Source organism: Rhynchophorus ferrugineus, unplaced genomic scaffold (assembly GCF_030347505.1).
Source record: "Rhynchophorus ferrugineus isolate W39M unplaced genomic scaffold, kcgeb_rfMv2 rfM3, whole genome shotgun sequence".
NCBI classification, from domain to species: Eukaryota; Metazoa; Arthropoda; class Insecta; order Coleoptera; family Curculionidae; genus Rhynchophorus; species Rhynchophorus ferrugineus.
Genome location: NW_027472582.1, coordinates 43,728,030 through 43,746,528, shown reverse-complemented (window position 1 = coordinate 43,746,528; position 18,499 = coordinate 43,728,030). Strand labels below are relative to the sequence as shown.

At 29.7% G+C, this 18,499-nt stretch overlaps 1 protein-coding gene across 1 annotated transcript in view; it reads right to left on the bottom strand.

Moving 5' to 3' along the window:
• Positions 1–6,260, bottom strand: part of LOC143193320 (uncharacterized) — a 38,650-nt gene extending 32,390 nt beyond the window's left edge. Inside the window, exon 1 of the mRNA XM_076399475.1 lies at positions 5,954–6,260. The gene's annotated coding sequence lies outside the window, so the exon portion shown is untranslated. The remainder of the gene's footprint in view (positions 1–5,953) is intronic.
• Positions 6,261–18,499: the final 12,239 nt, after the last annotated feature.

Sequence of the window (18,499 nt, the reverse complement as noted above, 5' to 3'; positions counted from 1 at the left end):
CTAATAAATATATTTCACAAGAAAAAGAACACAGTTCAACACCCAGCTTATACTTGTCATTTAGTGAATGTTTTGTCATTCAGTGAATAGTTAATTAGTTAATTAATGAATAGTTAAAAATAGTTAGTGAGAATATTTGGAAAATTTTAAGCCTACTTTTCTATGCCTTCTAGTGGTTCCTCAGATCATTTTTTTGCATTAACAAACAAACAAACAAGGCCAGACGTCTATATATATGGAAGTTGAAAAGAGTAATATACTTAGGTGTTACAGCATATTTTTCATCAATGTCAATATACTTATAATATATGCATATCTTAGTTCTTCAAAGCTCCACCTATAGCTTATTTTATAGCCATTTTAAAAAATATTTTTACGCTTTGCCCTTGTAAATAAAAAATAAATAACCGATTGAAATTAATTCTTAGTTATGTTTTTATGAAAGATTAACAGTTTATTGAATAGATAGTACTGTTGATGAATATATAGTTGATGTCTTTGCAAAAAATCAGATTATGAAGATAAGAAGACAGGTTGACTATGGATTGACAATCGATCCGCAGTTATTTGAAACATTTCTTAACATAGTTAAAGATGGATTAGATGTGTTTAAAGCCTAAACTAACAATAAGCTAGCCATAAACTATTAGACCTATTTCATGCTTTGAAAAGCAGCCTTAGTCTAGTTTTTTGGCATAAGTATAGCAATTCAAGGTGTACGGCCACCAAAGCAGTAACTCAGTTGCTTAACCACAAGTGTATACCATGGAAATTTTGGTTAAAATAGTGCAAACTAGTGGGTGACGATACAGGTGATACACAAAAACAATTTTATTACAACTGTAAGCTGCCCAGGCTGCATAACGATTCGGTGGTTGTTTCCTTAGGAGAGACGTGTTATATTGCGCGATTTTTACGTCGCTGGCTACGAAGTGTGAATTCGAGGAAAGGGCGTCACGTGTTACCTGAACCGACTAAAGTGTTGTACGGCGTGATATAGCCGATTAGATTGATATAGTGATAGTTCGAAAAAAAAATCCGGAATGCTTACGCCAGATCGTGAAATGTGATGAGCGAGGTATCCAGATATAAGGATTTCCTTTACGTTAGAGCCAGCAATACTTTTGGTATGATTTAATAAATCGCCACTTCTTTCCATGCGTACATAAGTTGGTAAAAAGGTGTATATATATATATATATATATATATATATATATATATATATATATATATATATATATATATATATATATATATATATGTTGTTGTTGCGTTTGGCTACACTGCTTCCATATGAATCATGCGATGCGTATGTATTGCTCAGTATATATGCCAAATTTTGTAAGGTATATTTCAGTGTATTGTACGAATTCGTATGTGACGGTTAAAACAAGCGATGCCCCTATAGCATCTGTCACTGTGCATTAACCTACTTCGCTATGATTGGTCATAATTTTTGTTTATATTCTACTAGGACGGTACTGTAATATAATTTTCATGTGAAAATTATAAAATGTTAAAAATAATGGTAAAGTGCTCCATATACGTGAGGCCTATAAATTAGTTTTAAATGATTTTTTTAATTTGAAGTTTTATTGTGAAAAATCCGTACAATGTATTTTATTGAAAATATTATCCATTTATAACTTACTCTTCCCCATATTTTATCAAATTTAGCAACTTACGAATTCCATCTTGAAAGAATCTCTCAAAAACACATCTACAAATCGTCACATTTCATAAGAATTGAAGCGCTACTCAGACCGGTCACCACTCATATGTCGGAACAAATACTAATCAGAAGGAGCAAGGTGTGAATAATACAGCAGGTGGGGTAGCACTTCCCATTATAATGTTATCAAGTAAGTTTTTATTGATTTTGCAACATCTGGTCGAGCGATGTCATGTTGAAGAATAACATTGTTGTGTCTTTCTGTCAATGTCAATGTCTTTTGGCAACAAATCATTCAGCACAAAATATATTTCCTTGTTCTTCAAGCGATTGGCAATGGTTTCTTATGTCACTTCCAATAATTCTCATATTCTTTTTGTGTTTTACACGGAACATCATCAGTAATGCCTTCAAATTTTAGTCTTCAATTTTTTGGTTACCGTCATACAGCATTCGATGATGTCCAACTGCCTTTTTCTTCGAATTGAATTTAAAAAGTACAATTTCCGCAAATGGATTTACTTGGTACAAATTCAAAAATTTTCAATGTACTGATTTTTTTTTGTTTACAGTTCGATGAAATGACAAAAATGGGGGCAAATGACAATTTATGGGCTAAATAAATTTATATAATTTTAACAGAGAAGAACTCCAAGTTTGCTTGCAATATTAGAAAACCAAAAAGAGAGAACTTAAAAGATCCTATAAAATTGATGCTCCTAAAGAAGTATGAAAACGGAAAAGGCTCTAGAAACTATGAAATTATATTTGTCAAGCAGCAATGGTGGTTTTATATTTTGTCTTTTCTAATATTAACATTTGTATTATAATGCTATTTTTATATTTTATAGATTTACATTTATACTTTGTATTTATCTAGAAGATAAATTTATACATATATTTTTGAGAAAGTTGATTTACATTTTTATTTTATGTTTGTATGAAATTGTTTTTTATTTGAATTTTATTGGTTAATTAAAGCTATTGTCGGGTGTGCCATGATGTCATATGAGGCGCCTGTATAGTAAAGCTTGTTTAAGAGCCAATTGAATGCCAAATTCTTTTCTTTACAGGTGCCTACAATGGAAATTTTAATTAACCAATGAAATTTCTCGAATGCCCACCAAATCGTTATATAATTTCAGGACGATACAAAAATTTCTTTCAGGGGCCCTATTCCATCTGTTATTTTACTGTGTATATAATGCTAGTGTAATAAAATTGTATATATTTTATCCGGTAATAATAGCTTTTTATTACAAATATTTATCATGTTTATTTATGATACAAGCAACATATGTATTATTCCGTTTGTATGGTTGCTGCTCTCTATAATATTTTTATTAAACATACATTATCCAGATGATTTGTTTACCGGGGTATTGTTAAAACTGAATAATAGGCCTGGTGATTATAAACTACTTTATGACAATTCTACGTATTTAATTTACCAGGAATAAAAGTTATTTCGGCAAAAAATCGATTTAAAAGAAACATTGTCGTTTGAAATATTTAAATTTTAAATGGGCGCTAAGACCACTCAATTCTGTGCGTGACGTAGTTGTTTTATCAAACTTTTTTGTGTTGTAGTTATTATCAACTCTATAAAATGCATATTTTGATAGCACTGTCAAATGGTAAATAATCCAAATAAAATCGAAGTGGGCTCTAAAGTTCAAACCTTTGAATGGGGATATGATGGTTGGGAAACGGTAAGTGACGTCAGTGTGATGGTAAGGTTCTGATTCTTTCGCGGTGTTTGCTTTAACATGGCGAATTTTGAATCACTTTTAATTTTAAATTACATGCATTTTTAATCCTCTATAGTATATTAATATTACAAATTTTTGTGATTCTTTATTACAGTCATCTAGAATTTGAGATATCGGAAATGTGTTAACGGACAGATATCAGACTATTTCGAACGAAATTATACATTAAACAGTTGATAATTATAAAAAAATTGGTTATAACAATAAAAGTATTATTATTAATTGACTCTAATAATATTATATTTAAATTGAAAGTAACATAACTAATATCATTTTACATTACATTTTTAAAATGAATAAAATACCATTTTGACGAAAATTTTGATTTTACTCAGATCAGAGTTCATTTATATTTAAAAAAAATCTAGATAAAATAAATATAATAGAGATGTAACTTCTGCGGATTATATGAAGTAAACGTTCATATCGTTACATGATTTGATGAAATTTAGCATTACATAATAATTATAATACTGAAATATATGTCTTTTATATATTAGGGTTTACTAAATATTTATTAACTATTTTATTATATAATATAATAATATTTATTTATAAAACTAGGAATATAAAACATAACCAATATTATTAAAATCTGATGATATAAAACATATTATAACAGCAAAAATCATATGAATATGAATCAGCATATATATGAAAGTTGTAGAGTATGATATGAGATAATAAATCATTATGAGAAATGTTATATAACATTTTTTTGTAAAATAAGGTATATATATATATATATATATATATATATATATATATATATATATATATATATATATCATAAAAGATTTAAAAAAATTCTTTTCAAAGGCCAAACAAATGGTCACGTGATCGTGACCGTCGAAGAATATCTTCCAGAAGTAAATACCGTTAGACGGCACACAGTAACATTTCTGACCGGCAATTTTCAACTTTACTTCGTTCGACTTGAATTCATAGTTTGGGTTACCAGTTTACATACGAATATAAAGCAAATAAAATAGTTTTAAAACACCTTAATATACAGTTCATAATAGCGATTTGTCATTTTGTCATTAATAAGATAAATTTATGTTTAATGAATCCATAATTGAATATATATTATTAATTCATATTTTTTTATTTCTAAAATATTTTGTAGGAAAATCTAAACCTGTTTTATTGATTTATATAAAAATGATATTTTGAACTAAGCCGTATATCTGAAGTACCACTCAGGATGTTTAATAATTGTTAAACTGAACAGAAGTAAACATAAAAAAATTTACATTACGACAAAAAAAATTTTGAATATGCTATATCCAATAGTGCAAATAAAGTAATTATTGTTACATTTGTATTATATAACAAAAATGTTAATAAGCATAAATAATATATTAATTAAAGACATAATAATAGATATTTTTCATTCAGCTGTTATGACCTTTTGTTACACCCTCGTATATAACTGCGATATTTCACTTTTCATTATTGGTAGGATGAGTCTGAAATGCCTGAAGATATGATTAGAACGAGGCATGTAGGTCTGAAGCTATCAGTGGCGTAGATAATTGAATGAAATTATGAATATGAATGATGACATGAAATGTCATAAATTATTTTAACTTAACAGTTAATTGATATTGATAAGTTGGAACTTAAATTAGTTAAAATTGTAAAATAATACATTTTATTTATATACATTATTTAGTAATTATTAACCATGTATTTCTTTTGACCTCACGTTCTTTATTTTATATTTTAGGAATATAATCAATATTAACCATAATCTTAATATAAATAATGTTGCTTTACTTTTGAAGGCTAATTTTCATTTTCAACTTTCAATTACTAGACATAATCCAGAAGATAAAATAACACTTCAAAAAGCCTACCTATCAGTAGAACTAGAAATATTATTTTATGCACTGGAATAATTATTTCATGTGTATCCCAATGGTCGAACTTAAAATCAGTGACGTTCCTGTAAGCGAGGACAAACAGAATAACCGCTTACCGGTATCACCGATACTACCAGCACTTTATGTTATATTATAAGAGGGCCTGAGCAAATGAAACAAGGACGAGTATAAAAAGCCTTTGTACAAAGTTTAGAAACCTTCAACAAGAGTTGTACTTAAACAGTTCAATATTCGAAAAGAACGCATAAATACTGTTTTATATATCTAGTAAATAATTATTTAAAAAAATATTTAATTCTGGAAAATATTTCATCTCTATATCAGTTTTAATAAGTATTTATAAGTTTTTCTATTCAACTCAACTATACCGCCAAGAATAAGTTTAAACGACAGCTTCCATTTACATAATATTAGTTATTAATAAATATATAATTTTAATTAAGGAGCAATTTTTATTATATTAGTCAGCCTTACTTGAATTCAGTAAAAGTCAGTTATTAAGTAGTTACAATTTAAAAGCGAATATTTTTAGAACTAGACAACTTTTAGAATTAAATTATACGTTATAGTGAGATATTTTTAAAGTCTATTCAATTTAACTTAATAATATAAGAGCTTACTTATAACAATAGGTAATCCAGGTTCGTTAGTGCTTGTTTTTTAAACTTGTCGCATTCGTTATTACACTACAAAACGCACAGATTTCGAGATAGCACTCCCGTATGTAATAAAACCAAATGTATAGGATAATTTTAAACCAAACACCATGTGAAAATAATAAAGATCCGGTCTGGTAGAAAAACAGCTGTAACACTCACACACGCAGTTAAAAACGAACTAAAGCGCTAAAACATTGGCAGCCGCTCTCGTCATATTACTTAGACTAACTCGGCTGTATAGAGAGGTCTTTATCGCCAACCACCGATTGAAGAGAAATGAACATATAAACGTGACGTTCGGCCATGGTGCGGTTATCGCTTGACCGCTCGATGTCGTTTCTTGTGAGTTCAAGAAAAGAACTGAAGGCGCCAACCTCGGCAAGGTCAGGCATCATCTTCTATTTTCTATTTGATCATTTTTATTTATCTGCCTAACTAACTTGTAAGATAAATTTATGTTTAATGAATCCATAATTGAATATATATTATTAATTCATATTTTTTTATTTTTAAAATATTTTGTAAGAAAATCTAAACCTGTTTTATTGATTTATATAAAAAATGATATTTTGAACTAAGCCGTATATCTGAAGTACCACTCAGGATGTTTAATAATTGTTAAACTGAACAAAAATATATATTAGAATTTGATATATCGACGTTACTAAAATTTACATTACGACATATGCTATATCCAACAGTGCAACTAAAGAAAATGCTTTCAATAGAGTACTGTATCATACAATTTCATATATTAGATTGCATACGTTGCATTTTAATAGCCTTTGCATTGTTTACTATATTTTTGAGTGATTGTGAGGTTGATCTTTGTGAGGTATACAAAGAAAGTGGAATAAGCATACCACACTAATGATTAATTAAATAAGTTATTAATTATTAATTCAAGGACTAAATCGATACTATTTTGTATTTTGTATTTTATATGTTGCAGCTTGTATGTACTGCAGTTTGTGTATATGTTATGTAATTCGGCCCAGACAATCCGGCCATCTGTTTCTAAAACTACCTGAATGGTGAACGAGTGAGACGGGTTGGTCTGTTTTCTAATAGACTCTCAGTGTCGCTTTCTATTCTATTCTATTTTCTAAACCCTTTCACATTTTACTTATATAGGGTCTCACGTGGTTTTTGAAAATAAAAATATTGGTATGGCGGTTTATTCGAGCGACTGGTATTTATCAGAGATCACACGACTCTACCAGTACTGCTCCGATTGACTTTTTTAGTTTATTAATCTTTGGCTTCTCATTGGGCAGTTTTAGTCTCAGTCCCATCATGTGCATTTGTAGGCGCTTGGACCTGTAACTAAATTTTACTTGTCAACAAACTTAAGTTAAAATTAAATTAATCTAATTTGTATTTTCTATAAAGTCACTTCGTTATATTCAATTGTTTTTCACTGAATTGATACTTAGGCGTACACGTGTACCCTTAGGTACGTTGCATTGGAGAAATTCTTGCAGGAACTTTACGAACTAATATGTTGTCGACTTGCTCGGAGTCTTTCGGATACCTTTCTTGTACCTTGGAGAAAATCTACCACCTGGGGGTTACCGGTTTTCATGTAGGTTAATGTGTTAATGTGTTGTAAAATATGGCATTTTGTCTCACCTCTACCGGAGATAGATCTGGCCTCGTGAACCAAATCTATACCAAGCTATCCAACCTTTACTTTGAAGGGCTATGAAGGTCGGTTGAAAAGGTCCCATATAAATTATTTTTATCAAAATACATCCGATAAAAATGTATGCTTACATATATATTTTAATCCTCACTTGCAAATTTTAAACTAACTCTATTGTTGTCTGTAGGACAAATTAAAATCATATAGAGTTGTAATAAAATATGAGGTGATAATAAATTCTATAAAAGCTTATACAAAGGGTCAATTAATTATAATCATTGTAATATTTAACTGATATCACTAAATATTTGAAGAATATAAAAACATTATTAACATTATAAACTACATGACAATATTATTGTTAATTAACCATGATATATAAGTGGCTATTTAATGCTCTATTAGTTACTTACCAATCAAATTATTATCATAAGCGCTGCAAGTTATTCTTATTATTTTTGATTTTTTTCAAGATTTATATAGACATCTATATAAACTGAATTGATTTGTAAGCATCTTTAACCTGTATTATTTAACTTAAGTTGTAATTGAATTTTAATAATCGATTTTAAGTTAACATTACAAACCATACTTTGAAAATATAATAATGCCGTCACGTCAGACTCGCTTTTTTTAAAATTCTTTGATCTAGTTTTTCTTTAATAGAGGACAATAACTATTGAAGATTTACTCATTTTTAATTTACTTAAATGTTTGACTGAGTTAGAGGTATTTTACCATTTTTGAGGATTGTCAAAAATGATGTCAGCATTGTACATGCATTGTACATTGTATATACATTCTAGCTTTCAGCTCAAGACATAGAGTTATATACATACATACATTTTTTTTGGCAATTTTTTTTTTATTCAAGATAATTTCCTTCAAGGGTGATACACTGATTATAGCGACTCTCCAACTTTTCGATACCATTTTTCTAGTACGATTTGTCTTGGGCTTCAAAATAGGCCTCAGTTTCGGCGATCACCTCTTCAGTCGACGAAAATGTTTTCCCAGCGAGCATTCTTTTGAGATCTGAGAACAGGAACTAGTCGTTGGGGGCCAGATCTGGGGAATACGGTGGATGAGGAAGCAATTCGAAGCCCAATTCATGGATTTTTGCCGTCGTTTTCACTGACTAGGTGCATTGTCTTGGTGAAGCAGCACTTTATTTTTCTTCAAATGCGGCCGTTTTCTTGGCGATTTCCTCCTTCAAACGGTCCAATAACGCTATGTAATAGTCGCTGTTGATGGTTCTTTTTTCCTTTTTCAAGGTAGTCAATGAAAATTATTCCATGCGTATCCCAAAATACAGACGCCATAAGCTTGTCAGCCGACTGTTGCGTTTTCCCACGCTTTGGAGCGGGTCCATCGTGTGCAGTCCACTCGGATGACTATCGATTGGATTTCGGAGTGAAATTATGGAGCCATGTTTCATCCATTGTCACATATTGCCACAAAGATTCGGGTTTATTACGCTTGATCATCTTCAAATACTGCTCCGAATTATCAACACGTCGTTGTTTTCGGTCAAAAGTGAGCTAGCGTGGCACCCACTTTCCACAGAGGTTTCTCATACCCAAATATTTGTGAATGATAAGATGTACACGTTCAGTTGATATCTTCAGAGTGTCTGCTATATAATTCAATTTCAATTTACGGTCATTCAAAATCATTTTGTCGATTTTTTAAATGTTTTTGTCGGTAGACTCTTTTGGACGTCCACTGCGTTCATCGTCTTCGGTGCTCATTTCACCACGTCTAAACTTAGCATCCTTGAAGGTTGATTTTCCTGGGACAGTGTCCGGAAACTCGGCATCAAGCCAAGTTTTTACTCCAACTGTATTTTTTTTCCTTCAAAAAGCAATATTTTGTTAACACGCGAAATTTCTTTTTTCAATTTTTTTCACAATAACAAAAGTTGCTTCACTCAAAATGCTATAGTTTACAAACTAATAATCCGACAGCTGTTAAACTTAGCTGATATTAGCTGAAATTTTCATAGTTTGGGAACTTGTAAAACTATGGCATGAAGTAACATTTTGGGCACTATTAATAATAATATAATTATTTAATATTATCACCAATCAGGTTGTTTAGAATCAATGTTTTTAAGATATCTGTTCAAAAATGAAATGTTAAAAATGAAAAATATCACCTTGTTTAGATTTACTAATGAAATTAAAATGGAATTAGTTATAAATAAGTTGACTCATGGAAGGAAAAAGTAAATAAAAAGAAATGTAATTACTGGACGATAAATAAATATGTTAAGATTTATTTTGAAACTATTGCACCGAGCATATGAGCAAATGAGTATAAAAATGTATTCATTAATTGAAAAAATGTAATTAATTATCATACAATGTATATACACTCAAGTTAGTATTAAATCCTCAGGATTTCAGTTATGGGGAAGCTCTGTTAGAAGTAACAAAACCATGTGTGTATTAGAACAATGCATAGTGGTTGCACATAGATACTATCATTACGACCTTTTGATTTCAACTTGCATTTTTACAAAATTAATAGGGTTCCTCAAATCAAGATGATAATATCAATTATGTAACGGATTCTCTATCGCCTTCAGCATTGATGTTTGTAATTGTTTATTGATAATATATATGATATAATTACATGACATTATTTAATCGTCGGACATCGGAATTACCAACACAAGGTAATTCCGAGGTCCGTTGTTCAAAGGCCGCCTTCAGCAGTAAAATTCCAAGTGTCGATGGACTAAAATCCATGTACATACATGCATATATATAAATATTTAACTATGACTTATTTTAAATTTTAAATAGATCTATCAGCACTAACACTCTAACACTAATATTTTTCGGTTTTAAGTTTCAACCGTCCATTTGATATTTTTGCTAACATATTAACTAATACAAGCTATCATTAAATAGAATTCCGTATTATTATTTTAAACCAATATTTTTTAATATATAGTGATCACAATACAGCATATTTCGGTATCCTTTTGTGTTAGTTCAATAGGAACGTGACAAAGAAAGATAATTAATTGGCTACTACACAAATATATTGATGGTGTGACCCTCCTAAAAGGTACTGCGCAATATTGTTTTTGAATCATGTTTTATGCATATGAAAAACAAAATGGGAATGAAATACTAAACCAAGGTTAATCCGAAATAATCGAACTACTGCATTATAATGTACATTGTCCCGATCGATGTTTACGCTTTAATTAAACAAGCTAGAGAAGGTGGAAGTTAGAATTGGAGGCCAGCTAAACACTTATGTGTGTTACCATATTTCAAATCATTTCTTTGGTTTTACATGTTTAGTTAAATTATAACATCGTATCTGATATTAGAGATAATTAATTGATGATGTATTTAGATAAATATTAATGAACAATATAACCGATCTATGGTTAAGACGACAGGATGGCCCTTCTACTTCTGCAATAATCGCGGATTCGAATTCACCAGAATATGTTTGTAATTTATGTTAGTGGTTAGTGTTGTAAAAGTCTCTAGGTAATAGTGTAAAATCCGACACGGAATAACCACCTTAATCAGGACAGTAACCAGGCTGGGTAAGACCTGTTGGGATGTCTTCTGGGGTAGTCTCTAAGTTGGTCAGTCGGTAGGGTTAATGCTGAGAACTTTGATTCTGAGCCCACGTTAACCAATGGGCCTAGTCTAAATAAATCTTGGTTGGTAAAAAGGGAGCTTTAAAATATAATTAAATAAATATATATTACAAACGACACATCTTTTTACTATTTTTTGTTCAAATAACTTCTATTTAGACCACTAGAAGGAAAATAATTTTAAAAGTTATAAATTCCAATCACCATTTTTAATTATTACTATGGCCGAGTATTAATCTTATTTATAACCGACTTTGAAAAAGGAGGAGGTTCTATGTTCGGCTGTATATTCTTTTAATGTATGTTCGCTAATTTCTCCGTCAATTATAGACCGATTTTCCAATTTTTTTTATTCGAAACAGTGCACTTCCGAGATGATCCCGTTGGAACCAAATCAAGTTCTGTGGGGGTGGGGGGAGGTTTATACTGAGGGGAATCTAATTTCAAAGGCACCTAAAAAGTTTTCACATATTTTTTATCTAAAATAATCAGATACTTGTGTATAATGTTATTGCTGAGCTGATGTGATGGAAAATCGGAAGTTGTTCAGAACAAAAGCCATTCGGTTTGTTTTTTAAGTACTATCTATATCATTTAAGACCTCGTAGAAATATTGTAGACAACTGCTTCTATGGTGTAATGGTTAAAGCGTTTAGATCCCAAACGGAGGTCGCGGGTTCGATTTCCGTCGGGGACAATAACTTTTTGTTGCTGTTTAGTTAGAACATTTGTTAAATTATTTAGGCCAGGTAGCGGACTCCGGTGCCTGAAGCGCTCTTTATTTTCAATCATTGTTTATTTATTTCTATTTTTCCTCATACGGGCTGCACCTTTACTTGGCCTACCCAATATGATATTAAAAAAAACTGCGTAATTTATTGAGTAAATATCTAACACTAAAAAGTGGGAAATAAAATATTTTTAACAAAAAATTTAACTGACTTCAAAAAATAAATAAGGAACTCATTAAAAATTAAAAAATAATCAAACTTAAATTTTTAACACAAAAAAAAACATCTTAAAACAAAATATGTACATAATAATCGTTGTAATAACTAAATAATAATAATCAAAAATCTTATTTATTATTTAACCTATCTACTACACGTATTTTATATTCTACTATGCACACACAATTTAGCTTAATACCTACCTAAACCTATTTATCTATTTACAATATCATTTTAACTATTACCAACTGATCACTTTGAAGTCGGCACTGAGGCCAAACAATACAAAAATAATAATATAATTATGTGACATATACAAAAAATTAAATTACCAACAAATCAAATCTAAATTGATATAATTGTTTGGGTTCGGCACCGACTTACAAGGCGTCAGTTAAAATAATATTGTAAAGAGATAAATAGGTTTAGTTAGGTATTAAGCTAAATGTGGTATATAGTAGAATATAAAATGCGTGTAGTAGATAAGTTAGATAAGGTAAAGTTATTACAACGATTATTATGCTCATATTATATTTTAAAATGTTTTTTTTTCTATTAAAAATCTAAGTTTGATTATTTTTAATGAGTTCCTTATTTATTTTTTGAAGTTGGCTCAATTTCTTTGTTAAAAATATTTTATTAAGTATATATTTCAAAAACTTGTGTAGTTTCCAACAATGTGTTATTGGTTCAATTTAAAGGCAGTCAGTACTAGCATTGAATAATATTTAAAAATAACGATATAATATTTTTCTACGATAAATCATTGAAGTTTCCCCCAATAATAATTCACTGTTCTTATTTGTAATTAATTTGGATTAATTTGGATTATTACCTTTTTAATCTAATCTAAATGCAATGTATATACCAGTTTACTTGACTATTAATTTGATTAATAATTATCATTGACATGATTGATTCATATCATATCTTACTGTTTTCTCTTTGTATAATCCTATACTATTATGGATTGACCAACATTCTGTCTTAAATCACAATATTAAATAAATAATATTTCTTCGACAGTGAATTTTAGCAGTTTTTATAAATAAACATTAAATGTATGTTGTCTAATTTAAAATGACAAAAATTTCGAATCCATATTACACTCAAAGAAAAAAAAATCGGATTGATAATGTCTGAAAAAATTGTTCATATTCGCTTGGTATTTTTCATATTTAGATAAAATCAAGTATGCTACCTGCGTAGTAACTATACATAACGATACAGAAATACAAGTGTAGAATACAATATTTCATAGAAAAGTAACATAACTCCAAAGTTACACTCACTATTTATTAAATATTTTCGGACTATATCCCGCTTAATATTTGACTTTTACCTTTACTTTTACTTTTTGAATATTTGCCCTCTCATTACTAGAACCACTAGTGAAAGGAGTTTCGAACCTTCAAAAAGTTCTCGTCTTTCTATGATGGGTCCACATTATGGATCTAACTTATAAAACTATTTAATTTATGCGGATTTTGCTTCTGATTTCTTACACAGGGTGTCATGGCTAATAAACTTACTGGACGCGTAAATGAGGTCAGTTAAAATCCCGATTTTGAAACCAGTGCTGCTAACATTCCACAAATACCATCACGTACTTAAAACACTCTATATACAACATTCAATGTTTAATTTTAAATAGCGGTTTAGGTAATCTCATCAAACGTTACGTATTTCGAATTAATTCTTTACTAGTTTTATTTAAAGTTGTGTTACGGTAAAAGCAGAATACCGAAACCTCAATAACACATTTTTTCGTTAAATGTATTGTATTGTGTTAAACGATAAGAAAACCACGTTAAAACTTGTAAACAAATTGGAATTATTGAAATTGTAAATATTTATTTTAATTACAAAAACCGGATATATACTTCAAACGCCTTTTTTGGTTAATATTTAAAACAGATTTTTAATACAAAAAACTTTAGATATGCTTAGTGCAATCTTAGTTTATAAATTAATTTATTAGTAATGCTCTGTTGCGCATTTATATATAAGCAAAATAAGTGCGGGATAAATACATCAGTATCAGTGGGAAAACACCCCAATTAAAATTAATTTAGCCTATTTAAACTGAAGTTAAGAGTAACATTTATGCACCATACATGTTCATGTGATTTGGTTCGTTTTTAATCTTCTAATTTCCTGCGTATTATCTAGTAGCTGTGTTTCCACGTTGCTGTGATTTAGTAGATCTATTTAAACATTTTTAATCGGTTTGCTGTTTAATCTTTTAGCGTAATCTTATATTTGCACCCGATACATCCAAAGGAATTTATCATTATATTGTATAATTGACAGGTTTTATAATTGATAGGCATATGCAATGTGCTGCTTCCACTTTAAACTACCATCAAGATGGATATTAAGTAATCGTTATAAGTGTTACAAATAAATTCGATTATTAACAATCGGTTTCTTTAATTTAGGTAATACTAATGAAATATTAAATTCATAATGGTTACTATTTTCAGGGTAATTCCCTTGCAATTTTATATAGATTTGCTGATTTAATAATTCTGACATCAAAATCGATACAGTTATTTTGGCCCTAAGCTATAAAATAAATATTTTAAAACTTAAATTTTAAAGCTGAAATTGACGGGCACGTTGCTAAAAAAAGATCAATTCCAACTCATTTATTCCAACGATCTTTTATTGAACTGATTTATCATAAATAATCCTATGTGTCTAAATCTGGTGTATAAGCCGGATATTATAGAGTTATAGAGCCGGCTTTATAGCACTTCTTCCTTTGATTCCTTTAGATTCCTTTTAATTTTTCATTATGGTGAAACGTCGCATAAAATTATTTTATATTTTATAAAGTTATAAAGAACGAGGCACCCTCTGTGTACCCATCTAATAAAATTTAGTTATGATCTCCTGAAAAACTAAATTTTTTCTTTTTATATTTTAAAGTGTTCTTTACACCAATTAGCATTTATGTCGACTGTACCTACTACTTAACTTCAACTCCGAACTACGGTCCTAGGCATTAAGCCTATTGACGGGAGCGCTACTAATTTAGAAACCATTCCAGAAAACATCCAGCCCAGTGGCTGGGGTGACTGGGAACATTGTCCTTGTCGGATTTTACCCTCTCGCCAGTCATAATTATAAACTATCATAAACTTAAATTTACGACCATGCTCTAGCGGGATTCGAACCCGCGGCTAACGTAACAGTTGAAATCATGTCGCCTTCCATTGCGCCAACCAAGCCGGCAAATGAAATCAAAATCAAATATTCTACTATTGATAATATAATGTTAAAATGGATTTGTGTTTGACCCATCAGTAGATGGTCCACTTTATATGCATACAAAGAAACAAAGTGTCTATTCTAGTATAATAGTATGATTAAAAGTATGAGTAACAAAAGTTGCTAAATTTTTTTTGCATTTTACAATTTTGTGTTCCGCAGTACGAGAAGAAAATCTTAAAGAACAATAGCCATTTAAAATAAAAGATTAATATCAATTCAAATACAACGTTTGAAAGTAGTATACGGTAAAGTCTTTCATCAATAATTGAAGAGCCAATTATTAATTATGAAATTTTTGTTTTTTTCTTCCAAAAATATTATGATGATGTTTTATTTTAGATACTTAGAATACAATTAGATAATAATGTATTTCCTATTACTTTACCATCAAGGGTAAATGAAAATATTTTAAAACCAATGTCACATTTATTGTTTCCTAGAGGAACTGTTAAAATATTACATATTACTTAGATACACATGTTAGACACCCAATCTAAAACTGTTATAAATTGTAACTGCAAGCATCAAGGACTAGTTTAATATTAAATGAAGTAAAATTTCTTGGTAAAATATTAATTAACATATTATAACAAATATAGATGTGCTAGAGGTAAAAACGACTTATGTTACTTAATAATTATATATTTTAATGACATACATAATCATAATGATAATCAGACTTGACAGGTGGTGATGAAATTCCTCCTATTGCGAGCGAATGTATTTTTCTTTAATAAACATTATTAAACTGCTGGTGTTATATTTTTAACAGGTACAAAAAATAAATAGTTACCTCTTAATAGTTAAAGACCGTTTCTATATATGACTTTATATGAATTTATTATACTTAGATTCTTTATCTCTAAATTAAAAAAAATATTTCGTTGGGTGAGATTACAGTTAAAATTATACAGTGCTCTTTTGCTTTTATTTTTCTCATCTCTAGTAGTGAGAATTTGTGAGTTACTGAAATCATTAATATGAAAATGGGATTTATCCAAGAATACAATTTTCTTGAAACTGAAAAAGGTTTCAATTCAAAGTACCGCTATATTGCTGTACTATATTATTATTTTTATAGAAAAAAGAAACAAAGTTAGTTTTCATTAGTTCCTAAAGGTGTTAATTTGTTTTTTCAACAGACGGATGTTAGATGTCGAATTAAAAACCTTTATAGAAATATTTAGCTTAAATAATTATAGGTAAGACAGCTAGAACATTTCTAGAGAAAATTAAGATATGGTCAAGGCCTAGTTCAAATTTATAATAAATAATTACTGTTTTAAGGCCGAAAACCGAGGAAGTTATCTGTTGATCTTTATTATATGGAAATATAATTTAACGGAAAATTAAAATAATTTATTTGATTTTATGTACATTTTATTACTTATTGAATGAATTCGATATTTATTGATCATTGTTAATATCTGTGATAAGTTAGTATTTATTTACTATTTAAGGAAGAGGTCATAATTTTTATTTTAGCTTATTTACTATTATCACCAGGTCTATTGTGATGTCTCGGTTTGTTAATTGTGATATTTCAGTTGGTTATTTAAAAAGGTTAAATGCTTTTCTAGATATATCTCAGATTTTTGACAAAGTATGGCATACGGGCTTGCAGGTTAAACTAAAGAAACTTCTCCCTCATCCGGACTATCAGTTTCTAAAATCGTATCTCACTGATAGACACTGATAGACATTTTATTGTAAATCAAGGCGATGAACATACCGAATTAAATCCCATATATTCTGGAGTTCCGCAAGGTAGTGTACTGGGTCCAGTACTGTATCTTCTGTATATGGCCGATCTGTTCACCACAAAAATAACTACTATGGCAACATACGCAGACGACACAGCAATCTTGGCATCCTATGAAGGTCCGGTCACAGCATCAATAAACCTACAAACCCACCTGGTTCAAATTCAATTATGATTGAAGACATGACGCATTAAAGTCAATGAAACAAAATCCACCCATGTAACGTTTACCCTGCGTAGAAGAACATGTCCACCAGTGAATATCAATCATCGTTAACTCCCCCAAGCAAAGTAAGTTAAATATCTTGGTATGCACTTAGATCGACGCCTAACCTGGAAGAAGCATACTCTATAAACGAAAACAACTTCCACTGAAATTATATCAAATGTATTGGCTCATCGGGCGCAAATCCAAGTTATCATTAGATAACAAGGTGTTGCTGTATGAGTATATACTCAAGCCTATTTGGTCATATGGAATTCAATTATGGGGTACCGCTGGCAAATCTAATATATCCATCATTCAACGGTTCCAAAATAAAGCGTTGCGTGCCACTGTTGATGCTCCGTACTATATTTCAAATAAAGTGATACAACGCGATATTCCTCTAGAGCCTATAACGAGTGTAATTTAACGTGTTTGTGTGAAGTACTTCGAAAGAGTGTCAGTGCATCCCAATGTATTCGCTAATCAGCTAAATATGCGACGTGATAGTGAAGTGCGTAGACTAAAACGTTAAACACCACCTGATGTAATTACTGGACATATATAAACTTTAGAATAAGACTAATTAATTAAGATAATATTTTATATAGAAGATCGCTTAATGAAGTGATTTTCTGCATGCCATGTAAATGTAATATAGACATAAGAAATACTTATTGCCTATAGGACAGATTGTGGAATCACAAGAGCCACAAAGAGTAAAAAATAAATAAATAAATAAATAAATAAAGGTTAAAAGATATGTTCCGTTATATTCTTAGATGTAGCATAAGCCTAACAAAATGAAAGAACTGGAGTTCAAATACAGGAATATGAATTGGTAAATTGGAAGAAAATCATAATTATCTATTTATAATACATTTCTACCAGAACAGGACAGAGACTCAAAAGAGTCAAAATAATTAATCTTGTGTAGTTTACTGTAATGAGGGTTTAATAGAAAAACAGCAGTGTTAATATATAAACAATATAACGCCGAGACTAAGATATAAGACTTCTAGATACATACTTTTT